We start from the raw sequence: 24254 nt of genomic DNA on the forward strand, positions 1-24254 counted from the left end.
GTTGTTTCTTTTCTCTATTTGTACCCTGAAGAAGACAAGTTTTCAAGGAGATGGTAAAAAAAAAGATCTGAACTGAATTTTCATTCAGTTTGAATATATTTGTATAAGTGCATATGCTTTACACCTGAGCTCCATTATGTACTTGAAATCTGTCTTCATGTATCCATCTATGTGGATAGGAGCCTGTCTTTTGGTGTTGAGAGATGGAACTCTTCATCAGAATTAGTGTTCAGGGTATGTTTTCTTACTTGCATCTGGCCAAGAAGAAAAATCAGAATTGTGACCAAAGGAGATATCCACAGAAAATCACAGAGGAATGATGGTCAATTGGCCACGTATTTTCCACAGAAAGAATCATGCTACAGTCAGACAAAGAGTAGGTCTTCGTTCCTGAATAATTATTCTTCCTCCCAAGGTGGTACCAAAGCTGTAAAAGCTACATTTGAAAGCAAAAACCAGAAATTTGTAAAAGAAAAAGGAATCTATATTGTGAGGACAAGGGAGAACAGAGGGAGGAAGAAAAGGCATTTTTAAGATGTTAAGACTTAGCATCACAAAAGCTATTCAAAACTCATTGTGTAAATCCTTGGCTCTCTTTGATTCATCCATCACAAGCTGGACACAAAAGAACTACTTTTCTTAAAATTCACTGTGACACAGTTATTTTTTATATCATTTAGGGTTTCAGCAAGGAGGACACACTCTTACAGAATATAGGAAAGAATAGAAGGAAGAGTAGATTCTTTCAGAATGCCTCCATGCATTTTCCCTAGGATATTATTTTTTTGTGTAATGACATTGTATGATTTTCATCACACCTGTTCCTGATGTAGAAGTTTAAGGAAATTTAGGATTAATATTATGAACAAATGAATAAACACAGCACAATCTGTTGGCAGTCTCTGGCAATTGTAATAGGATTATGTCAAATGTCAGTATCTGAACAACAATATTCAGCGTTGTTGCTAGTCTCTTCCTGATCTGAGCCTAGTTTGTTTGGATCATGATGAAAAGAATGTGATTTTGCCTAATTTCTTATTTCTCAATGGACTTGTTTCTTTTTCTCTCTATGTTGCTCCTCTCCCACTTTTCTCATGATCTATTAATTTGTCTGCAGTTTTTGGAAAGACACATCAATCCTCTACACTATTTTTCATTTTCTCTGTATTTTATCCTTTTATTTATTTATTCCTCTGTGTTTGTGTCCTTTTATCCGGATCTGAGAATGAAACAGAGCTGATAACTGAAGATCTCCAGTTAGTGCCATGTCTCAGTCTTCCAGTTTCCTAATCATGGTTTCCATCAGGCCTTTGCACTTTGATTTTTCACCAACAGGAACTAGAACATGGAGAAGCTGATGTGTATGTAGCTTTCACACCGATATGGAGAGTAGATGTAGTTGGGGTGTGGGAGCTTGAAAGCAGTTGTTGAATCCACAGTTCAGATATAACATGAGCTGCTCTAAGCTGTGATTACAGCAGGAGGAATGACATCACTCTTGTCAGGAGGCATCAAGTCCACATGTTATTGTAGTGCCATGGTTTGGTGTACCTTTATGTCATTGCACAATGATTATGGCCAGGCTGAGAACCTCTCATGTAAACTAGGAGATTGCATTTTCTTTAAGTTTTTTGAGAAAGTGTCTACCATGCCAACAGGGTATATGTCCACAGGGTAATAACCCCGTGTATCCACAGATAGTCACTGTGGCATCCTAGCCATTTACAGCCTAGGAGAGAGGCAGACAAATTCCTTCTTGTGCACAGTGCAGTGCCTGAGAGCCCACTTAAAACAAGTTTTGCCTTAATCTCTAATTCCCAAAATCCCCAGTGACTTTGACAACAAAGATGTTAATATTATAATTTGGTGATTTTTTTTCCTGTTAGGTTGTTTTTTTTTTCATATTAGTAACACAATAACCTGAAATTTTCTTCCTCCAGACGAATTTTTCCTATATCTTTGACATATTGCTTTGTGTTTCAGTGGGGGACCATTGTAGTAGTTGCATTCCTTACACATATGACAGGCCTTTACAGAAACATCATGAAAACATGCAATGGAACACAACATAAAGAACTCTTAACAGATAATAGCAATTGAGAGTGTGTTTTCTGAACTTGGCAGTGCTTAAAGCTTTTATCATTTTCTGTGGGATTTCATCCTGAGCTGTAACTCCATCATTTTGAATCCTCTTTTCATCCGAGGCAGGACAGGTTTATTTGATTTGGTCTGTGAAATCTAGCACTGGACTTGCTCCACTGCATTTTTTTGTCAAAAAAGTTTGAAAGTATGTCTGTAAGCCCAAAACTCTCTGAGGTTTTGGTCAATTTGCAGTCCATACATCTGCAGCTACAGCCTTGGAGTGCTGTTTTACAGTATTTTGTAGACATTGGCAACACTAAGGTGATGGTATTTTCAGCCAACAAGGACCCTGAATAACGACGGGAGATTTTTTTCACCCAGGTAGCATCCAAAGTCTCCTCTTTAACTGAATGTATTTAAATTCACATTCATTAGCAGCCATGGCAGCTGTCTATACTTGATCATATGGTGTTTTAGAATGTAGAACAGAACACACAGAGGCATGTGCTAAAATATATGTAGAAGGTGACTAAATAATTTGCATTATTTAAGTAACATTCTGTGTTCTGTAAACTTTTGACATCTCTGCGTCTGTTCAGGCACTGTAGGACCCTTGGCTGGCTGCTTTAAGTTGGATTTTATTTTGGCCCCATTTTTTCTGCATCATTCTTCAAAGAGTCTATGTATTTCCTCCTTGCTTGCACGATCAGATGTGCTGATAAATTCTTCATACTTACTGTGATCTACCTGCAGATCTTGCCATGTAAACTTCTCCCCATGTTTTCTATTTTTATTACAGAGAAGTGGTTTTTACTTTTTTTAGCTTTACTCAAAAGCTCTAGCTTTTCCCACAGCTACATGATCTTGTCATTCTCATCTCATTCTCCTCTCAGTAGAGATTGTACTGTTTAGTATGCTGTATACCACCAACATTTTCTATATTTCAATGAAAAAACATATGTGCCAAACATAACTGAGATTGCAGTCTGCAAAAAAACAGTGTCTTCCTATGGGTGTGTTGAATGTGCACAGACATGTGGGGTTTTTTCCTATGGGCAATGCCAGAATCCTGCTGATATATCAGACATGGAAAAATGTTTGTCATTAGCCATCTCCTGAAGGATTGTTCCCGTCACAGGTAGTGGAAAATATTCCTCTTCTACATATCTGTTTGATTATTTTGGGCATGTCCAAAAGCAAAAATAAACACACTGGTTTTAAGTGAGTGTATCTGTTTTATCCATTCTTCTAATCCCAGTGTAGTCACCTGGAGCTGTATACCAAAATCTAATGCCTGAGAACAGTACAGATCAGTGAGCTGAGGGCAAGGAATACTCCAAGAGTGACTCAGGAACAGAAGATGTCTTTGGCAGCCATAGAATACTTTTATTTCCTTACTAAACAAGTCTACATGGGCCCCACAGCTGGATTTCATGATGACATTGTGGCATTTCCATCTCCAGAGTCTGTTCACTGCCTTCCATAAGCCATATCATGAAACCATTGCACAAAGTAGCCTTGTTGTTTGTATGATAAAGCTCCAGCTAAAGGTCTAAATGTAATTCCTATGGCAACTCTGGAGTCATAGGTGGGAAGCATCTGTTATATCGCTGGGATATCGCTGGGACAGCCTGATGGGAATGCACAGCAGTGAAGCATCCTCCCCTCTTTGAAAGTGTCAAATTCCTTACCCGATTGGTTTCTTTTCTTTCTAAAGCATGAAGATTCTTCATAAGACCAAGGGGGTGACATACTTTTAATTTAAAAAAAAGACATGTTTTACTCAGTTTTTATTAAAGTTTCTGTAATTGCCATAATTCAGTCACCCAGGCATGTAATGCTTTTGTGGGAATAAACTCAACCTGAATTGTGTCCACTCATCTTCTATTGCATGTAGCTCCTCTGAGAAAAATGTGAGGAATGTTTGAGGAAAAACGGAAGCTAATTTTTAAAATTATCTTTCCTTGTATTTTTATCCATTTATTATCTTTCTGTGACACAAAAATGTTTTAACAATGGTCTGGAGTCACTGATATATGCATAGGTTTTCAACTTTGTTGGCTCTTTTCAGCTTTTTATTCCTCCATAAAAGGTATTTTAATATCTTATCTTTATGCCACTCTCTTCTTCAGGTGTTTTCCAGAGGTTTATGGTGGCCAATACAGCTTTTGAGGCAGATAATTCCCCACTCTCACAACTGGCTTACTAATTTGCCCTCAAACATCCTCTCTTTTTTGAGTCATCTTTACAGCTTCTTGCTCATGCACTGTGGATGGTGATATTATTGAACCTTGCTGATATTATTGGATAACTTTCTCCCTGCTGCTTGAAAGAGATCGTATTATCTGAATTTTTTCTCTTTTTCTTCTTCTGAGCTAGTATCCTAGTATCTATGGATGCTAATAACTTTTTCACAGAGACCCGTGTAGTGATACTTTCTAAGGAACTCTCCACTGAGATAGTGCCATTTAGGTGCACGTACTGCTATGCAGATATAGAGCTATGGACTCTAACAGCAATCTTTTGAAGTCAAGAGTTACAGAATAGGCAAGGTTGGAAGGGACCACAGTATATCATCTGGTTTGACCTCCCTGCTCTGGCACAATCATCTCAGAGCACATCACACAGGATTGTATCCAGATGGTTCTAGAATATCTCCAGTGAGGGAGACTCCACAACCATCCCCAGGAAAGCAGGGCTCCATCGTACATAACAGGGATTTGGAAGGACAAACACCATCACTCCCAACATCTGCCCTTACTCCTTCCCCCAGCTATAAATGCTCATCACGACACCAAACAGTATAGAATATCCCTTTGGTGAGTTGTGGTCAGCTGTCCCAGCTGTGTTCCCATCCAACTCCTTGTACACACCCAGCTGCTTGCTGGAGGGATGGGGTGAGAAGCAGAGAAGGCCTTGATGCTGTGTAATCACTGATTAACAATAATAAAAATGACCATATATTATCAACACCATTTCCAGCACAAATCCAAAACATAGCCCCATACCAGCTACTATGAAGAAATTATTCCAGCCAAAACCAGCACACAGACCATCCTAAGAAGTGTCACTTCCCCTCAGCAGTGAAGAAACTTTAAAAATACCTGCAAGCTTTATCCTCTTCTCCAAAAGGTGCGTGAGCATATAACAGAGAGGTCAGGGTTAGAAAAAGGAGAAAATCCATTAGAAGGAATAAAACCCCAGCTGAATGAAACAAGGTAAATGGAAAAGATAATTTAAACTCAGAGTCTTTGAAAATTTCTACTTTAGCACGTGCTGGTTTTGTGCATTGAAGATATCATACTGTGGAACTCACTTTAAATGTAAATACTTTTATTTCTGACAGCTGCATTTTCAGAAGAAACAGAACCAATAAAAGTCCTTAAACTAAAAAGGATGATATAAATAAAATATCTGATTTGGGTAAAAAATTAACTTCTTCTTCAAGGGCCCTTATTTTCTAAAGGTAAACAGTGCTGGTTATTTACTGTAAACCCAGTGATATCAGAAATTACTTTCTACTCTAAATTCTTACAATTGTGTTGTATTTATTCAACAAATTTTCTCCAATTACATTTTAACTTCACTTTAAAATATTTTCTTCTACTTTAACTAGTGTTATGGTATGTCCTTTTCAATGTTAAAACAGTCTTTGGAGTCTTTGCCAATCAGAAAAGACTGGTCCTTAAAACTGCAGTACATGTTTTGCTCTCTATTTTCATAGAAATTATGTGCTTTCAAAACAAGATGTATTAAATTAGTTTTAACCAGAAGTTCAAAATGCTGTTGATATGATATATATTTTCAAAATTTCTCACCATTATATTAAGAAAAATCTCATACTTCCTCACAAAGAGTGAGAGGTACTGAAACAATAGTCTATGCACCACATGGTACAACAGCTGGGTAAAAAAGGCAAAATTCCAGAAAGTCATGTGTTTATTTAAAGGGCTACTTAGACAGAATATAAGTATCTACATCTAAGAAAGTGATTACTAATTCTTTCTTTCTACCAACAATGTCATAATATAGAGGACATTGCATAGAAGCAGAGCATGTTCACCTGTTTTCAGTGGTAAAAGGAAAACTGGATTTTGACATCCTAAGTATTGAAGGCTAGAGCCTTCTTCCTGGGAAGAAACAGAGGGCTGAGATATAGAGCATGGAGTTTGCTCCTTTTGCTCTCTAGGAGGAAGAAAAGAGGATAAAATTTTGGAAGCAAGTGCTGCTTATATAAATGTTTAGGTTTTTTACATACTGTCTTATTTTTTTAGATAACCCATACGAGAAGTAGGAGCCTCAGAGTTACTTTCATCCTTGACCAGAGGGGATTCAAGCCCTTTCTGACACTTCCAGTAGACTCCCAAATAAAGCCTTGTTTAAGTGCAGAAGAGCATTGTCAAAAAGTAGGTAGGCAAGGATCTACTGCTGCACAACCAGGTGTACAAGAGTCATGTAAGAGTCCCAAGGGAAAACAAAAGTGGTGGTTTGGACACCTAACTGGAGGAGTCAAAAATCTCAGCCCCCGCTCACAGGACTGTGGCTGCTGAAGACAGTGATTTTGGCATGCAAAATGTCTAACTCTACGCAATGGAAAAATGTCTAATATTATGCATTTATTTTCCAACACAGAATGTAAAATGCATCATTTCAAGGAACACAGACTAGAATCCACCACCTGCTATGGAATAGTATACTTCTTACCTGAGGATAGGGCTATCACTTTATCTCTAAGCCTTACATAGGCTGGGCAAATCCCCAAAATCGCTAGGTAGAAGCAAACTCTGAAGTGTGTGTTATTTCATGCAGAAAAAATTCAAAAAAGGAAGTAGACATAAATCCAAATGATTTTTAAACATCTTGATTGCACTCCCTTGGATGTTTTCTAAATTTAATGTGAAGGAAAGCCTCATCTGATAAGCATGGATCTTACCCTACACATAGGGTGGAAGGGAGGGATGTTAGCTATGTAATGCTGGGGTCCCAGAAGGTCAGATTTTGCTACTTTTATTCCAGCTGTGTAGTTGAAAGGGTTACTGACTTTATGTAGTGGGATTAATGGCAAAGTAAGATAATACAATGGTAAAGTCATTGTAGAAAACAAAGACTATGCTATTTATCTGTGTGTGTAAAAAAGTATAGTCAGATCTGCATATATTCCTAAGCTTTCACATTCCTCATCCATGAAAAGTTTGGCAAACCTGACCATTACTACAAAGAGCATATATTAATCCATACAATTTACTTAATAACTTTTTTTCCCTGCACCTTAGCCAAGCTTCACCATGTGCATGCATTAGAAACCCTTGACAAAAGCCAGCTAAGGGCTGAAATGTTGAGAATTTGCCCTCTTCACCCTTATGAATAAATCTTTCTTTAAAAGCAAGGAAAAAATCCTCTTGGCTTGGAATACCTCAGCATGCTGACTGTGCACAAACCAGGGCTGGAATAATTGTGCATTACTGTGATTTGTTTTTGTATTGCCTCCATGTCATGTTTTAAAAAAAGAACACAAGTATTATAATTTCTTATTGCTGTGCACCAGGTGATTGCCAGATAGCTAAGGAGGTCCAGCTGTTAGCTTTCAGGAGATGCCAGTAGAAGGACTGATAAACTTTTTTAAACCAATGCATTCAGAAACCTGTAACATTCCAGCAAGTAGTACAGCATTTTCTTGCCCTGAGAAGGAGTGCTAGCAAAGCACCGAATCCAGCTTTAGCTGCCTTTTTAGAAAGGAGAAGAAAGGAAAAGAAAGGCAGCAAAATGTGCATTATATGGTGAGCTAATTCTTCGTGGACCACCAGTGAGTGTTCTGCATGCTACACTTTGAGAACCATTTCTGTAAATGATGGCAAATGAAAGCATGGTCTGATAAACCCAAAGAAAATAATTCTGTCTGTCTCTACCTACCCATAAGCTGTCCAATGAAAGCACTGAAGCTTGTTCCATTGTTACTCTTGACACCTAGGTTTATGAAAGCTGCAGACACATGACGAGGGTTTATGTTGAAGAGAACACGCCGTCAGAAAATCTAAGTGCTATCAGCGTTGTTCTTAAAACAGCTATTGGTACAGGATGATTTTGGTTTTCCTGCAGTTAAAACACAAATTCTCATTATTTGCCATTGGATTTATAGCACCAGCTGAGTTTTCTTCTGTTTGTGCTTTAATAACCAGAGGTGTTCTTTCTTGTTCTATCCCATCCTTTAAATTAAATGGCTTTCAATTAAGCTCAGCTCCATAGATCTGATCTGGCACTATCCCAGGCAGCAAAGTTTGCCAGTGATTCCAGTAGAAGTCAGTTCAGCTCTGCCCAACAGTTTGTGTGGTGGGAGCAGCACTGCAGATTTCTCCTTTTCCTGTCATGTCATGCCACCATGGCTGCGGCATGTGAAAGCTGATAAGAAGACAGAGCATAGTTGGAGAAGGCCAAAATTTCATTAACGAAACACTAACGATATCTGAGGAGGTCCATAGCAAGGCTACCATCTTGCTACTGTGTAGTCACAAAGTACCTTTTTCAGTCTCTAACACTTCTTTCCTGCCCATATTCCATTGCTTTTTTGCTTATAGTAAGTAAACTGTTGTCTCAACCCATAATCACTCCTTTTTGTCCCTCCATTATCGGAAGGTGTGGGGGTACGGGAGTGGCTGATTTGGTGTTTCATTTCCTGCTGGTAATAAAACCAGCACATCTGACATTGTGAAGAAGATGGAAAATTTGCCAGTTTATCTCTGACAGCAAAAATAACTGCTGGCCACCAGAATTAATCATTAGGCAGAATCAAAGTTTTTGAAAACTATTTTGTACAAAAAGCCAGGGAGTCTATATCCTGAGGAAACAATTATATTCAGGGGTAATGAAGAAAGAAAGTTGCTCTCTACTAAACTGTGTGAGACAGAGAGAAAGGCAGGCTAGAAGAGACAGGATCCAAACCCAATTCTCTGTCTTGTGCTCTTACTCTTCCTTCTAGTCATAACCATGGGACGGTATATTTGCTTGACTTAAAACATCAATTTTGTATCAGTCATTTCCCTTTGAACTAGGGTAGAAGCTGACTGTAGCTACAATGAATGACATAATGGCAGTATTAGCAGCTGAAATAGTTTGCAAAGAAGAACATTCATTAAGAAAGCATAAAAAAAACGAACCTTGGTGAAATACTGTTGCATAAATAACTTACATAGATAAAGAGGTAAGAGATGACAGTTTCTAGCATCTGGCTGGTCTCGTTCTTGACATGGTCCACTGAAAATTAAACAGACAAAGCTCTACCAAAAAACCTTCAGGTCAGATTTTTTCATAACTGGTTTCCTGCTCCTTCACCAAGATAGAAATATCTTTTTGAGTTGTGCATCGTTTGAGAAGAGAAACTAGCTCACTTAGTAGAAGGAATCTTATTGTTCATATTTTTGTATCAGTTCTGAGACTTCACATGTGCATGCTCAGATATGTATCAAAAACTCACCTGCCACTTCCTTCAGCAAGTAGCTTCCCTTTATATTTCAGAAGCTTAAGATCTGCATATGTCATCATATATCATACATATTCTGAAAAAGGGAAAGCAAGATTCTGCTGATTTTTTTCTGTGATTTCTCTTACTTGGTCCCTGAACCAGAAGGTGTTTTTAAAGGCAAAATAAAAGGTATAAATCTGACTGGAAGAAATAAAAAAAAATATGGTTTGAGAATTGTTTGTACATAGATGAAATTGCTGATAGAGTTTTCATAAAAAATGAATCTGGTAGGTCAATATGAGTAAGGAGAAGAAGTAAGGACTTGCAGGAGTTGATCGACAAAGAAGGATGAGAATGAAGAAGGTATATAGCCAGGAAGCCAAGAGAAGGCAGAAATCAGAGAAAGTGAGAGAAGGAGGAATGTCAGAAAAAGTAAGAGGCAGAATAAACACAAAGATGATAGAAACATGCACATTAGATTTAACTGGAGTGACAGTTAAAAGAAACCTCTAGCTTATATTATCTTCTGGCAAAGATAAACCATTTTTGGTAAAATCATTTTTAATCCCTGTAACTTGTAATTCTATGGCCCACTTTTGCATACCAAAATAAACTTTCTCCCACATTCTATATCACTCTGTCATTACAACTGTTATTTCAACTTTTCCTTTCGAAAAACATTCATCCCTCTAATAGCCAGTCAGGGAAAGGAGATTTATTTCATCCTTTAAAAAAAAAAAAAAAAAGTAATCATAGAAGCCAAACTGCACTGAAGAAAAGTGCAGCAGAGTAGTTCCAACACACAACATTTTTTCCAAATGTAGTGAAGGTACAAGACAAGTTGGTCACATGAAGCACATGACAGTACTGAACAAAAGAAAAAAAGTTATATAGTGTTTAGACTGGTCCTGCCTGGGCTGGGAGAGAGTTCTAACTTCTACTCTATATACCTCTTCTAGGAGTGAGAAAAAAATCTAAGGGTGAAAATGAAGACAAAGTAGGACTGCAATGTATACCCACTCCCCCAAGGGAAAAGGACAAGGCATTGCTTCTGCTTCCTTCAACATGCATGTTGGACAACATGTATTGCTGCTTAATTTTATCTTTAAGACATCTCACCTTTTTCCCAGGCAGTTGGCATGCTTCCTTCCCCTAAAACCAGCTCCTGTTAAAGGGAATGTAGGGGAACTTTGGCATTCTAATTTCACATTTTTCTCATCTTACACTACTTTTATACCACTAAGTGCTCCTCTCCTCCTTTCAGCACAAAGGTTTCCGCACCTGTAGGAGAAGAAAATGAGAAGATCTAGATATTTTGTCTGCATCTCTGCTTACTGATCTTCTTGCTGCAGAATTCAGTGTCAGCACATATTTCTGGGGCCTGAGGATATTCAGCATCTTGGTCAAGCCTCATATACCCATTTTCCCTGCTGCAGGAAGCAGTTGCCACTCATTCCCACAGCTGGAACATTGCCTCAAGTATACATGTGTCCTGCCCCTGGTCCTGACTGATTCTCTCCTGCCTCATGGGCATGGAGAATGCCACTCTGTCCTTACTCATTATTGAAAAATTAAATACTTTAAAATAACAAAACCACTATGTTTTTTATAGTCTGGGATATCTTGCTCATCCCATTACTTCTAGTTATTATCCTCTTACATTTTTTATTTCTCACCTCTTTATCAATACTGGAGTGGGCTTTGTCAATGTCCTTGGTAGGACAAAGAAACTCCTTATGGCCATCCTTCAGAAACTGACAGTGGTAAATAGAAACAAGTTCCAGCTTTTGTTCAACATCTTATATGAGTTACAGCAATTTGCAGTCAAAGGAGTTTTATTGAGGAGATGATTGATTCATTCTCTCAAGCAGTATTTCAGTGAATCAATGGATCCTTATTTTAGAAAACAAAAGATAGGTCAAACTTGAACTTTCAGATGTTTAGGCTACCAAAGAACATTTTCAGGGAAGGAGGAAAATTCATAATCCTACAGTTTCACCATGTGATTTTCCTGTGCTTTGTTTGAAGCAGAGGGCAGAAGCTGACAGCTTTGTCATCAATCAATATTACAGTGACATCCAGACATGGTCTGCTACATGTAACCTTCCCTCCACTGTCTGCATTCGTGTAGAGAAAAGCGAAAGCAAAAAGATCCATTTTGTATAGACAGAAGGAGCTATATCTGGAGCACGGAGAGTTAGTCCCTGTAAACCACTGCAATCTGAATTCAGTCAATTGATTTAAAAAGCCAGATTCAAGTTTTTGGGGGAACTATAGGAATGAGGAGGAGAGAGCCATAATGTTGGAGAAGTGGACATGGACACATTTGAAACAAGTGTCACTAAAATCTGTGTGGCATACATTGATATTTTATATACATGTGCTGCTTTTAAACAAAAGAGCTATTTATTGAAAGGTTTTTAAGTCCATTTTTGTGCATTCTGGACAGTTTCTCATGCTGTATCTCTAGTGAACAGTGTTTATCACATTCATATGAGTTGAAAATGTGAAGACAATAATCCCAAAGTATCTAAACTAAGGTTTCACCACATAATGAGCCTTCTTGTTCTCAACTTAATGAGGGGTGAGTATCTTGAAGATCATGTGGAAATCAGTATGACTAAACAAAGGTAATTTCACCACCCACTCTTCTTCCTTAAAACAAGATGTTCTAGAAAACTATGTGTAAATAGAGTACTAAAGCTGTCATCACATCAAGTCAGACAATATATGAATTATCTTTTCAGAAGCTGTATTGGCCACGATATATATTATTTATTTTTTATTGCTCTGTAATTGTGCGATATTTGTTTTGGACTAACAAAAGGTTGAGATTATGCAATGTATTTTACTTTGTGATACTCCTGCAGTGTTAATGATTGAGTATCTTCTGACTATGTTATTGTAGTTTTGCAATTTTCAAATTTCACTACTTTAAATTTCCTCTCATTATTTATTAACATATCTTATAATCAAGTATTGAAAAATCCTATAAAACAGCAGACTGTAAAACTCCTAATACTTATTCTGTAAGAACAATATCATTCTTCATGAAATAAATCCAGAATTTTTGTTAACAGGGAGGAAGAGTAAAGAGCTATGAGAGTAGCTTTAGCAGTCTGGTTTGAAATTCCCTGCCAACACCTTACAGGAACAATTTGTCTGCCAGCCCTTTGTGAAAGTCCAGGTGATCCTTCTGACAGAAGCAGTCAAACAGAAGTCAAGAATCACAGAATGAACAAGTTTGAAAGGGACCACAGTGGGTCGTCTGGTCCAACCTCTCTGCTCAAGCAGGATCATCTTAGAGCATGTGGCACAGGACTGGTATCCAGATGCTTCTTGAATATCTTCACTGAGGGATCCTCTACAACCTCTCTGGGCAGCCTGTTCCAGTGCTCAGTCACCCACACAGTAAAGAAGTTCTTCCTCACATTCAGGTGCAACTTCCTGTGCATCAGTTTCTGCCCATTGCCTCTTGTCCTATGGCTTGGCACCACTGAGCAGAGTCTGGCTCCATCCTCTTGACACCTTCCCTTCAGATACTGACAGACATTGATGGAGTTCTCTCTCAGTCATCCCTTCTCAAGACGGAACAGGCCCAACTCTCTCAACCTGTCCTTATAACAGAGATGCTCCAGCCCCTCAGTCATATTTGTCGCTCTTCGCTGAACCCACTCCAGAAGCTCCATGTCTCTCTTGTCCTGAGGAGCCCAGAACTGGACACAGCACTCCAGATGTGGCCTCACTAGGGCTAAGTAGAGGGCAGGATCACCTGCCTTGAGCACTAGGGAGTGCTCTTCCTAACGTACCCCAGGATATCATTGTCCTTCTTGGCCACAAGGACACACTGCTGGCTCATGGACAGGTTATGGTCCACAAGGACCCCCAGGTCCCGCCTGGCAGAGCTGCTTTTCAGCAGATCAGCCCCCAGCCTGTGCTGGTGCCTGGGGTTATTCCTCCCCAGGGGCAGGACCCTGCATTTGGCTTTGTTGAATTTGTGACAGTATTTCTCTGCCCACCTCTCCAATCTGTCAAAGTCCTTCTACTCTGCAGCAGAGAAAACAGCCACAGTCTGTTAGCATGTGGGAACTCTTGCTTCCCTGTCTACGCTGCAGCTGTAACACTGCTAGCTGGCAGGCTTTCACCTGCCAAGGGCCATATGTGAGTGAAAAGACAAAGCTGTGCTATTCTCAAAGAAGGCAGTGTGGCCTCCTTGAAGCAGCAGGACCTTGGTTCCAACTCCCTTCTGCAGTGTAGAAGCACATTGAGGTTGGCAGTGAGGAAGTAGGAGAAGTGTAACAGTGTAATGGTTGCTGCTGCCCACTACTAGACCTATCTGTATGCCACCATGGGATGGAGTTTTCTGGTTGTTTCTCTTCTCTCTTCCCACATAATATGGGAATTGCTGCTGGAATATTTCACATCCTTGGACTCTTGACCCTGTGCTCCAATTTACTGAGAACCCACTAGAATAGTTGAGTTGTATTGATTATGGGCACTGCAGCATTTTTAATGTTCTGCCTGAAAAATTTATGGCCTTGGTTTCAGTCAGTTGAGGAGGTGCATGGAGAGTGTGAAACAGCTTGTACTGGGTGAGGAACCAAAATATTCATTGAGAAGAGAATCATAGAATCTCAAAGGTTGGAAAAGACCTCTAAAATCATCAAATCTAACTATTGTTCCAAAACTACCATGTTACTGCTAAACCACGTCCTCCAGAAATGTTAATATAAGAGGCAAAACCCCCATCCTAGAACATTAAGGAACAGAAGAGCTTAGTCAGGGTCCAAATTCCTTAAGCAGGCAGCATAAATGAAATTCTCACTCATCACATTCCATCCGACTAATTATAGGACCTTTGAGAAAAAATGAGCAAGGGTAATTCTTTCTTTGACACCAGTGTTCTACACTAAACTTTATCCTGAAAGTTTGCTCTCATGGTTGCTTGTTACATGAGTGGCTTGTTGAAGTCACAAGGGACAGAATTAGGAAATCACTGTAAAAGCATCATAAGGACATTTTAGCATCAGCTCAGCTCTGTCAAGAAGTCATTGCATCTGAGCACATGTGGATTTGTAGGGAAAATTTGCTGTACCATAGCAGTTGCAGTAGGAATCCGAAACTGCATGTTTTTGGTGTAGCTCGTAAAGTGCTCCATTTTTTGAGGATCAAGCTGCAGGCAGAGAAAGCTTGGACCTGAGGCACTCTGAAGGAATAGTTTGAAAACCATGAGTAAGTTCAAAGCAAGTCTCCTACTGAGAAATGCAAAGAGATGTTTATTTTCAACAGAAAATAGCAGTTGGTTTCAAAACAGTCTTGTATTTCCAACCGAGTTATTTGTAGGAAAAAAAGTATGAAAATATTGGCATGAAGTGCCATCACAAGAATGTAGGGTGAAGTTAACAACAGCAAGGTTGTCATTATGAAAAATTCTAGGATTCATCTCTCTTGCCAAAACATACATAAATATATATAATGCTGTTAATGAGACACGTATGTCTATCGCCAGGCAGTATAATTATGTCTGAGAATTATTATAAAAGCTAAATAGGTGTTAATTCAACACTTCCTTTTTTTAATTTTTTTTTTTTACTGGCCCCTCCCCTTGAATTCAAGATCATTAGCTCCTTGGCAATTGCCTTATACCCTCACCACAAGACTGAAGAGAACTCCAAGAAGTCAAGATATGGAAAAGGCCCAGCAGTTCTACCATGTAACTTCATTTATAGTGGTGAATAGGAGACAGCTCTTTTAATATTACTCCAGCACCTCTGTTGGAGAACATGATATTAATCTGTAGCTGTTTCATTCCCTGGAGCTAGCAGAAGGACATCATAAACATGATGTTCATTAAAGGGGAAAAAACTTCCATCAGTTGAAAAAACTCTAAACCTTTTTGTAGGGGCAGGAAACCATTAGTGGTATCAAACCTTCCATGGCATTGAACTACTGTGTCTCATTACAGAGGCATTAGTGAAGAGTTTTATAGTCATGTTTTTGTGGCTTAACAGGTGGAAAAGCAGAATTTAGCACAATTATTAGTCTTTTAAGAATAGGCAGTGACCATTCCTGAGGGAGAAAGACTTTTGATCTCGGAGTTATGTTACTAATTTCTTTCAGAAGATACTGAATGTATTTGATAGCAAATTCCTGGAACTTCTCAGGTATCATTCAAAACTTCCAAAGGAATGTTTTCGTTGTTATTTCCTCTGCTAACCCAGAAGCAAAGTATGGCCCAAACTATTTCAGTAGGAAAACTTATGTTTCTATGTAAAAATAATTCTGCCTTTGCTCCTCCTGTGTCTAATGTTTTAGAGAACTATTTTGTTACAGTATACACACATTAAGTATATTACTCTATGTATATAAAATATTAGTGCATATTTTTCAGTGATTGATTTAGAAACTTTTATTCAAAAACAAAATCCAAAATAAATTAATAAGTTGACTATTTTTATAAAGGTTCGAATCAGAAAAAATAGCCTTTTTTAACTCCATAAGCCAGAAAAAAATTATTATTACTGGAATAAATTACTTGACTCTAAATATAAAGTGGAGGCAAAGTTATAAATTCTCAAGACTTTTCTGGTTGATATTTAATCCATGTGGATAATGTGAACAGATCAGTCCTTTCCAAAACACCAGATCAGGATATGGTTTTAGTAATAGATATCTATGTCACTTCTCAGTATCCTTGTTTTGTGCATGATGACTGGCTTCAAAGTCTAGTCCCTGCCCCTGCCTGAATGGCGATTAAAACCTCAGCTCCAGGATGCTGTGGTAATGCAAGAATTTCATGCAAGGCTCTGCCATAGTGACACACAGATAACCCTAGAATATACCACAGCCTGGCTGTTTATAGACTGGGAAGAAACTTCTGGTGAAGGAGGGATGAAAAATGTTAAAATCACCCAGAACCTTTATGACTGGCCTCTTGACTAAAACAGGAATTACTCTTTCAGCTAGCTTGGGAATGTGTGGGAAGGGGGGACATGGGCAAGTGTTGATAAGTATGATCATCTACCAAATCAAACAGTATTTTAGGAGAAGTGGAGGAATGTGCATTTTATGAGCCCTGAAGGAGTTGAGCTATGAGAGAAGAACTCAAGTTTACTGCTGTCAGATTGCAGGCAGATATGTACATACAGAGTAGAAAGGGGTTTGGTACCATAGCAACATTAGCAATGGAAATACAGGCTCCAAATAAGAAAGTTTTGGTAGTCCTAGGTTTGTGATTGCCAGAATTGACTTGAAATAAAATTTTTCTAGAACTTAGATGCTTAAGGAGCCGTTGAATGCCATGTCTAATGGTCAGATAATTTAACAGGCAGTCAAAAGACTGGGATGAGTGGAAAAAAAACAACTAGAGTTGTTTTTATTTTTTTAATAGTAGTTCTGCCTGATTCAGAATGACAAGATCAATAGAGTTCTGATCTTATACCATTGAAGATCTGGCTATTACTTGTTGATTTTGTATGTTTTTCACTGAAATTACTTGAAAGCTTTCTGAAAAAATGTGTCTAAGGAACACAGATGTCTCTTAACAAAACTAAGCACAGAGCTAATTGAACAAGATGAACACTCATTGCAAATCCTTTGGGATTAGAGCTTTTAATGTAAATATCAAGGGAGAATGTGAGTACATTTTTTCATATTTTTAAATTTCCAGCCAGTCACATTTCTGCAATATCATGGCATAATTTACTTTTAGTCTTTCAAAGTTTCCAACAAAGAGGATTTGTTTTTCACCTTCCTTCTCACTTCATATTTAAGGTTGATGTTGAATATTTGTAAATATTGTCTTTGGGTAACTTGATTATAATAGTTCCAGAAGTGAGTTAAGTCTGACAAAGGCTCTTGATGAAGGCTGCCCAGATGAAGCATTTTGCTTTCTCCAGTTTTAATATGCTCTTATGGAAACCTGTCAGAGGAGGAGTTCTTTGTTGGAGCTGATAATGTTGTACGACATACTGAAAATTTAACCTTTGTCCCTCTTTAGTTTTTTTTCTTTCCTTCTTCCCTCAGATAAGAGTCATGGGTTTAGCAGCATTGCTGCTTTGCCTTTTGAATTTTCAGTTTTCTACAGTACACCCATTGCTTTCCTGTTTATTTGGCTCTCACTGTACTCCACCTCTAGTTACAGAGACAGAAAACACTGAACCATTATGAATTAGGCAGGGCTGAGAAACGACTCCAAAGGAGCCATTAGCCAGGAAGAATGCTCATCTATTTCAAAAGGGACCAAGCATATCCCAAGGCTGCTGTCAAATATAGATCTTCCTCTGTACAGCCTCTGTCTCTGTGTGAGAAGCTTTTATTTTCCTTAACCTTCTGGTACCTGTTAATGATGTGATCACTGAAGTACACATGTGCTGCAGTGAAAACATGATGCATCTCCTCATGTGTTTGCTCATCAGTCCTCTATTAGCTGATCTAGTAGAGTTGCTGTTTTAGCCCACTGGGTGGAGGTCTGTGGTTTTGGAAGCCACATTTAAATCCCAGTGTTGTGTTTGTGGCTGGCTGATGATCCTGGGGTCAGTTTGTCTATGGTCACAGATCATTACACCCCGTAGACAGCAACTCTCATACCACATCACCAAAAATTATACCCTGTGAACACAGTCATGTCTTCTGAGCCATCTGAGTATTTTAAATGACTAATTTTTTGAAGATTGTGTAGACAAATTGCCTTGGAAAAGATGGGGTTTATGAATTTTAAATTTTGTCACATTTTAAGAATTTTGTTTCTATGTATAGTAATTTTCTTGTTTGTTGATGAACACAAGAAAAAATATTTTACATTAGCACATCATAAATAAAGTAATTTGAGAGCATCTATTATGGAAAAAGAACACAATCCTTCCATTACCTTCAGTAGGTATTGGATCAGTCCCTGAAAGAGTATGTCAAATTCAGATCAGGCACAAAAATAACAACCAGGCCAAATCTTTCTTTTTTTCCTCATATTGTATATTGGAAAAATTAACTACGTTCTTAAATGAACATCATCAAATTCTCTACAAAAGTGATTTCTATATCTTTACGTAAAAGAGACATGGAATCAGGTCATAGAGCTTCTGCTTTTGGAGTAAAGCAAAAGAGCACACAGAGCAGAGTGCTGCAGTTGGCAAATATGAACTGGATGAACTTTGCAGGCTTGAAGACGAAGCTGTAACCTGAAGTTAAAGCATCTGTGACTCACAGATCTGAATAAATATTTGTTTGTTGGAGTCCATTTCTGCTTTACCAGAAGAGGTAGAGGCTTTCTTATGTGTCTCTGGATGTCCTGCAACTTTCTGTAATTGCTGGCTGCATATGTACAAATGTTGGTTAAAAATGGCCTGGCATATGTGAGAACACTAACCAGCTTCTTTCATAGATGAGGAAATAAGACAGAATATGAAGACCTTCTTTCCTTAGAGGGTCTTCTAAAAATACTTTTCAATATGCAATTTTAACCACTGGATGCAAATATATGTGTTGGAGCTCAAAGCACTTTAACAGAGTTTGATTTTGCAAATCTGTTGGCTCTCTGAACTCCTGAAAAAGCAGAAAAAATTTGTGATGCACACCTGTATACTAGTTGATTTATTTCCCAATGTACCAGGATTCTCAGGAGCACCTTCCTTTAAACCTATGTTCTGGAAGAGATATCAATAACAGCACTCAAAACTAATTTTATAATTCAGTGTCACTCCCTCCAGCTATGATCTTTCAAGGTGCATATGTTACATATGGTATGGATCTACTAATAAAGTAAGCACAGTAAAACAACCAAGCAGCAACACAAAAGCCTGGGTACTTCAGTGCCAACATATTTTGGACTGTGTGCTTGCAGACTATTATACACAATAAGAACATGTCTCAACTCCAAAAAGACAAATCTGAACAGTTTTAATGAGTTCACTACTAAGTGACTTCCACACATAAGATTTTTTCCAAACTTAACTGCTTTCTAGCAAACAACACAAACAGGCCTCTAACATTGTCTTAGATAGAAGAAACTCAATTTTTTAGAAATTTTGTTCATTTTAAGGTTAAGAAGTTTTATTAGGGAATTGTGTTTGTAGCTCTACTGCTTACAAGCTGGGCTTTTTGGCAGGAGCCATTATTTTAGCAGCACTGTCTCCCATATGGAAAAGAACCTTACTGGAATTTGCATATTTTAATATTTGAATGCAGGTAATTATCCCGGTTGTTTTGCTGCTGCTTATTGTGCTGATCATTTCCTATATGACCCAATGTATGCAATTCCCTGGCCAGGGAGTAAGGAAGGAAGTAAATCTCTCTTCAGTATTAGGAAGCCCTGTGTCTCTCCATCTGGATGTGTCTAAATCCACTCTTACTTCTGAATGTTCTTAACTGTTATCCCCCATTTCTTAGTGTTTAGTTTGGTATTGTTCAGGCACCTGCCTATCCTAAGCTCTTCCAGATGCTACACTTCATCATGCAGCCTGGAGCAGCTCAGGAAGCTGTAGTTTCAAAACGGAGGCAAATAATCATACCATCACTCACAGAGTGTCCCCACATCTGGGTATGTCAGCTCTGAGTTGCTGGACTCAATTGCCCTGCTTGGAGCATGTTCAGTGTTGGATCATGTTCAATGCCTTCTGGAGAACTGACAGAACACAGGCATCCTTATACAGATGTTACAGTGAGGCAGAAAAGGGAGGATTTATGGATCTTATGCTATCTAAAAGATAAGGAAGTGGACTGCAAGTTTATTTTAACATCAAATCATGAAAAAAAGTAACCACTGTAAATATGATTTAAAACCTCCATGAAATACAGGGCACCCTGTTCTGTAAGACATGGGCCTCAACCACAAAGCTCTTAATCAGAGCAGCCAAACTCTGATTTTGCAGATACAGGCATTGCTTTGCTTAATTTGGAGACAGGCAAACTATTACTGTGGTCGTCAGGAGTTTTTTTCCAAACAAATCTGAAAATGCTTCACTATGCTTGCAGGTATTTTGTGTGACATTACACCACACAGTTTCCACAGATTTCTATAGGTGGGCTAAATAAGACAGAATTAATGCTTCTCTTGTGGTGCTCTGCGAGTAGGTTTCCTCTTTCCCTGTTGTCTTCTTCCTTGCTCTTTCTCAGTATGTTAAAAATGCTGTACTTGTCAAACTTCAATCTTTATTTCCTAGCATTTAGTCCTACCAGCCTCTTCTCCAACTCATTTTCTTTATTTATCCATCCGTTCAAGCATCTTAATTCATTGCAACCTCCCACCCCTTTGTTCTCTCTAGCCATCTCTGACTGACAGGGTTATGAAGATCACAGAACCAATTAGGTTGGAGAAGACCCTTAAGATCATCAGGTGCAAGTCAACCCTACTCTGACAAGTATACCCCTAAACCATGTCCCTGACTGTCAATATGTACTTTCTAAAAGTAATAATGACTGCATTGTCAGGTGTTGTGTGTTGATGCTGGCCTGATGCCAGGCACCCGCCCAAGCTGCTCACTCACCCCCCTCGGCAATGGGAAAGAGGAGAGACAATATAACAAAGGGTTCGTGGGTTGAGATAAGGACTGGGAGAGATTGCTCATCAAATACCATCATGGGCAAAACTGGTTCAACTTAGAGATATGAAATGAATTTATTACTAATAAAATCGGAGCAGGATAATGAGAATTAAATTAAGCCCTTAAAAAGCACCTTTCTGCCACCCCTCCCTCCTTTCAGCTCTACCTCCTACCCCAGCAGAACAAGGACACAGGGAATGTGGGTTATGGTCAGTTCATCACTCCTGACTTCTCCTGCTGCTCAGAGAGAGGAGTTGTTCCCCTGCTGCACTGTGGGGTCCCTCCCACAGGAGACAGTTCTCCATGAGCTTCTCCAACATGAGTCCATCTCATGGGCAACAGCTCCCTGTGACCTGCTGCAGTGTGAATCCATCCCATGGGCAACAGTCCTCCCCAGACTCCTGCAGCATGGGTCACTCTTCCATGGGGTGCAGTCCTTCAAGGACAGGCTTCTCTTGCATGGGAACAGGGCCCCTCTCTCTACAGGTCTCCCGTGGAGTCACAGCCTCCTTTCAGGCACCCACCTGCTCTGGTGTGGGGCTCCTCCACAGGCTGCAGGTGGATCTCTCTATCCCCACGGGTCTCCATGGGCTGCAGGGACACAGCTGCCTCATCATGGTCTGCAGCTGCACCACGGGCTGCAGAGGAATGTCAGCTCTGGTGCCTGGAGCACCTCCTCCCCCTCCTTCTGCACTGACCTTGGTGTCTGCAGAGTTGTTCGTCTCACATATTCCCACAGTCTTCTCTGGCCACAATTAAAACTGCACACCAACTTCTTGATTTGATTTCATCACCTTGGCCAGTGGCATGTCTGTCTTTGGAGTCACCAGGGATTGGCTCTGCTGGACACGGAAGAAGCAGCTTCTCAGAGAAGCTATCCCTGCAGCCTCCCCACTACAAAAAACCAGACCATGCAAAACCCATTCATCAGGCAATGCAGAGATAAACAGAAAGGACAAAATAGCAATCAAAAACATACAGAGACTCCATTTTGGGCTATAGTATATTGGGTAAGCAGGCTGAAAGCAAATACCCCTTCCAGTTTGAACTTCTCTTTTATTTCTATGCAATCTCAGTGCAAATTTTTATGGAAAACAGAAGCATATTATCTGCTGTTGGTTTGCTCTTTGCCTTTTGTGAAAGGGTTGTCCCAGTGGCTTTTGAATATTTACACCTGGTGATGCAGGCACCAGGCACATAAAGAATTGCTACACTGCCGCATAGACACTTTAGCCACAATATGCATAGAGCCCAAATGCATATCCAGTTTTTAACCTTAAAACTGATCAAACCTTTCAACAATTAGCCTTTCATTGATGCCTTTTCCTGGTCTTAAAATCAAGAGTCATACACGGTTAGAAGGGGAAGAGGGATTTTACCTTGGTATTTATTTTAAGGATCCTTAGGTGCACACATCCAGGTCAAATGCACCGAAATGAACCCCAAAAGATCGGGTATAAAATTATATGTTTTACTAATTAGCATATCTATCAAAAAATTTCACAATGAGAGGCTGGAATGGGCCCCCCTCCCCAAGGAGCCTTCCCCTGGATGGTTCTACCTTAGTTTACAGCATGTGTTCTGTAAGGAGAGGACCTTGCTGTCTGGGCACACTGATCTCTAACTACGAAGCTTCTAAAATGTTTAGTCTCTCAGCTTGACAAACAAGTCCAAGAATGTAGGCAAAAAGCACTAAGAATACAGAAGTTGTAAAAAAGGTATAACAGGAGTACAAAAGAAAAGGCAAAAACTCCTTATGGCATCATCATTACAAAGACTATTTTTCACTGAAAATGTTTTGCCTTTGTAGAAGAATTCCTCTTTAAGAGCAGAGGACAGAAATTCCAGAACTGGAGGGGAGGGAATAAGGAAGAGTTTCCCAGAAAATGAGTTGTATTTCCTCTGAGATCAGTATCATGGCCAGGTGTCCCATATTTGTGTCACTAATCTAGTCCACTAGTCCAGAACACAGCCCTTGTCCAGAAAAATGTTCCCACTGCTGAAGTTGCTACAGATCAATGTATTTCATACTGTTTTTCCTCTTTCTTCTCCATTTGCCTTATTGCCATGTCATCGAAAGCCCATGGAATTGAAAAAGCAAATCCAGTGGCTGTAGAGAAAATACAGGATAATCCCTTTAGTTCCACCTAAAGAAGTGAAGTGGACATTTCTAAGAGAGTTATATTCTATGCTTAAGTGAGCAGATAACTGTGCAGACATGCCTAAAATGGTGAGCAAGGACCAAGTCATAAAAAGAGAAGATGGTCAGGTGTATTCAAAAGTTGCAGATCATGAGCATGTTTGGATAAAAAGAGGGAAGGAAGTTTATACACTGCTCTCGTTTCTCTGGACTGATCTGTTTACTGCCAATCTTTTGTTGAAATAGTGTAGGATTTTTCTTCCAACACATTAAACTCAGATTTGTTTATAGCAAGGAGTCTCATTATTTTAACATTCTAATTAATGTCCTCATGGAAGGTGCTTATTATTATTGGCTCTACCTTGTCTGTAATTCTGACAAATTAACAGATTGAGGGAGACTATGTTGATGTTGCCTATAGCTGTTTGTGGCTTTCCCATTTGAAAGAGTATATTAAAGTTGGATCCAGATTACAAATGTTTAATCTGGCAAAGATATTTGGTGGCCTCTAAAACAAATATTGTGTCATTAATATAGCAGTATCCGTAAATGGGACTGGCGACATATAATGCTGTGTCTGTGGATATTTTCAAACTCTGTTTAGGATCCTTAACTAACCCCGTTCTGCCTAGGTAGTTCCACCTCTTCAGTACCTAAATGCAACAAAATAAGTTAAGACTGTATTTTTAGTCTAAACTCTAAATTCTCAGGAGTTTGTGGTTTTCAAATGAGACCCTTAGTATTATCTGGACTTAGACTTCTTTTGTGGTTCAATAAAAAATACACAGTATTCAGTTTTTCACTTTCGGTACATTTTCACAATGGCATTAAAAATAGTGAAAACTTTCAAGTTTACTCAAGTGGACATGATGAACCATAATTACATTGTTTAGCACAGTTTTTTTGTATAAATACAAGCTTACTTTTTTTTTTTGAGTGAATTTTGATCCAATGCCAAAACAGTTCTTTGAACTATTTAGGCTGATTTTTGACATGATATTCAAAGATGTATCATCTCCATCCAAACCACTGAGCTATT

The sequence above is a fragment of the Aphelocoma coerulescens genome, chromosome 2, assembly GCF_041296385.1.
Source record: "Aphelocoma coerulescens isolate FSJ_1873_10779 chromosome 2, UR_Acoe_1.0, whole genome shotgun sequence".
In the NCBI taxonomy this organism is placed as follows: Eukaryota; Metazoa; Chordata; class Aves; order Passeriformes; family Corvidae; genus Aphelocoma; species Aphelocoma coerulescens.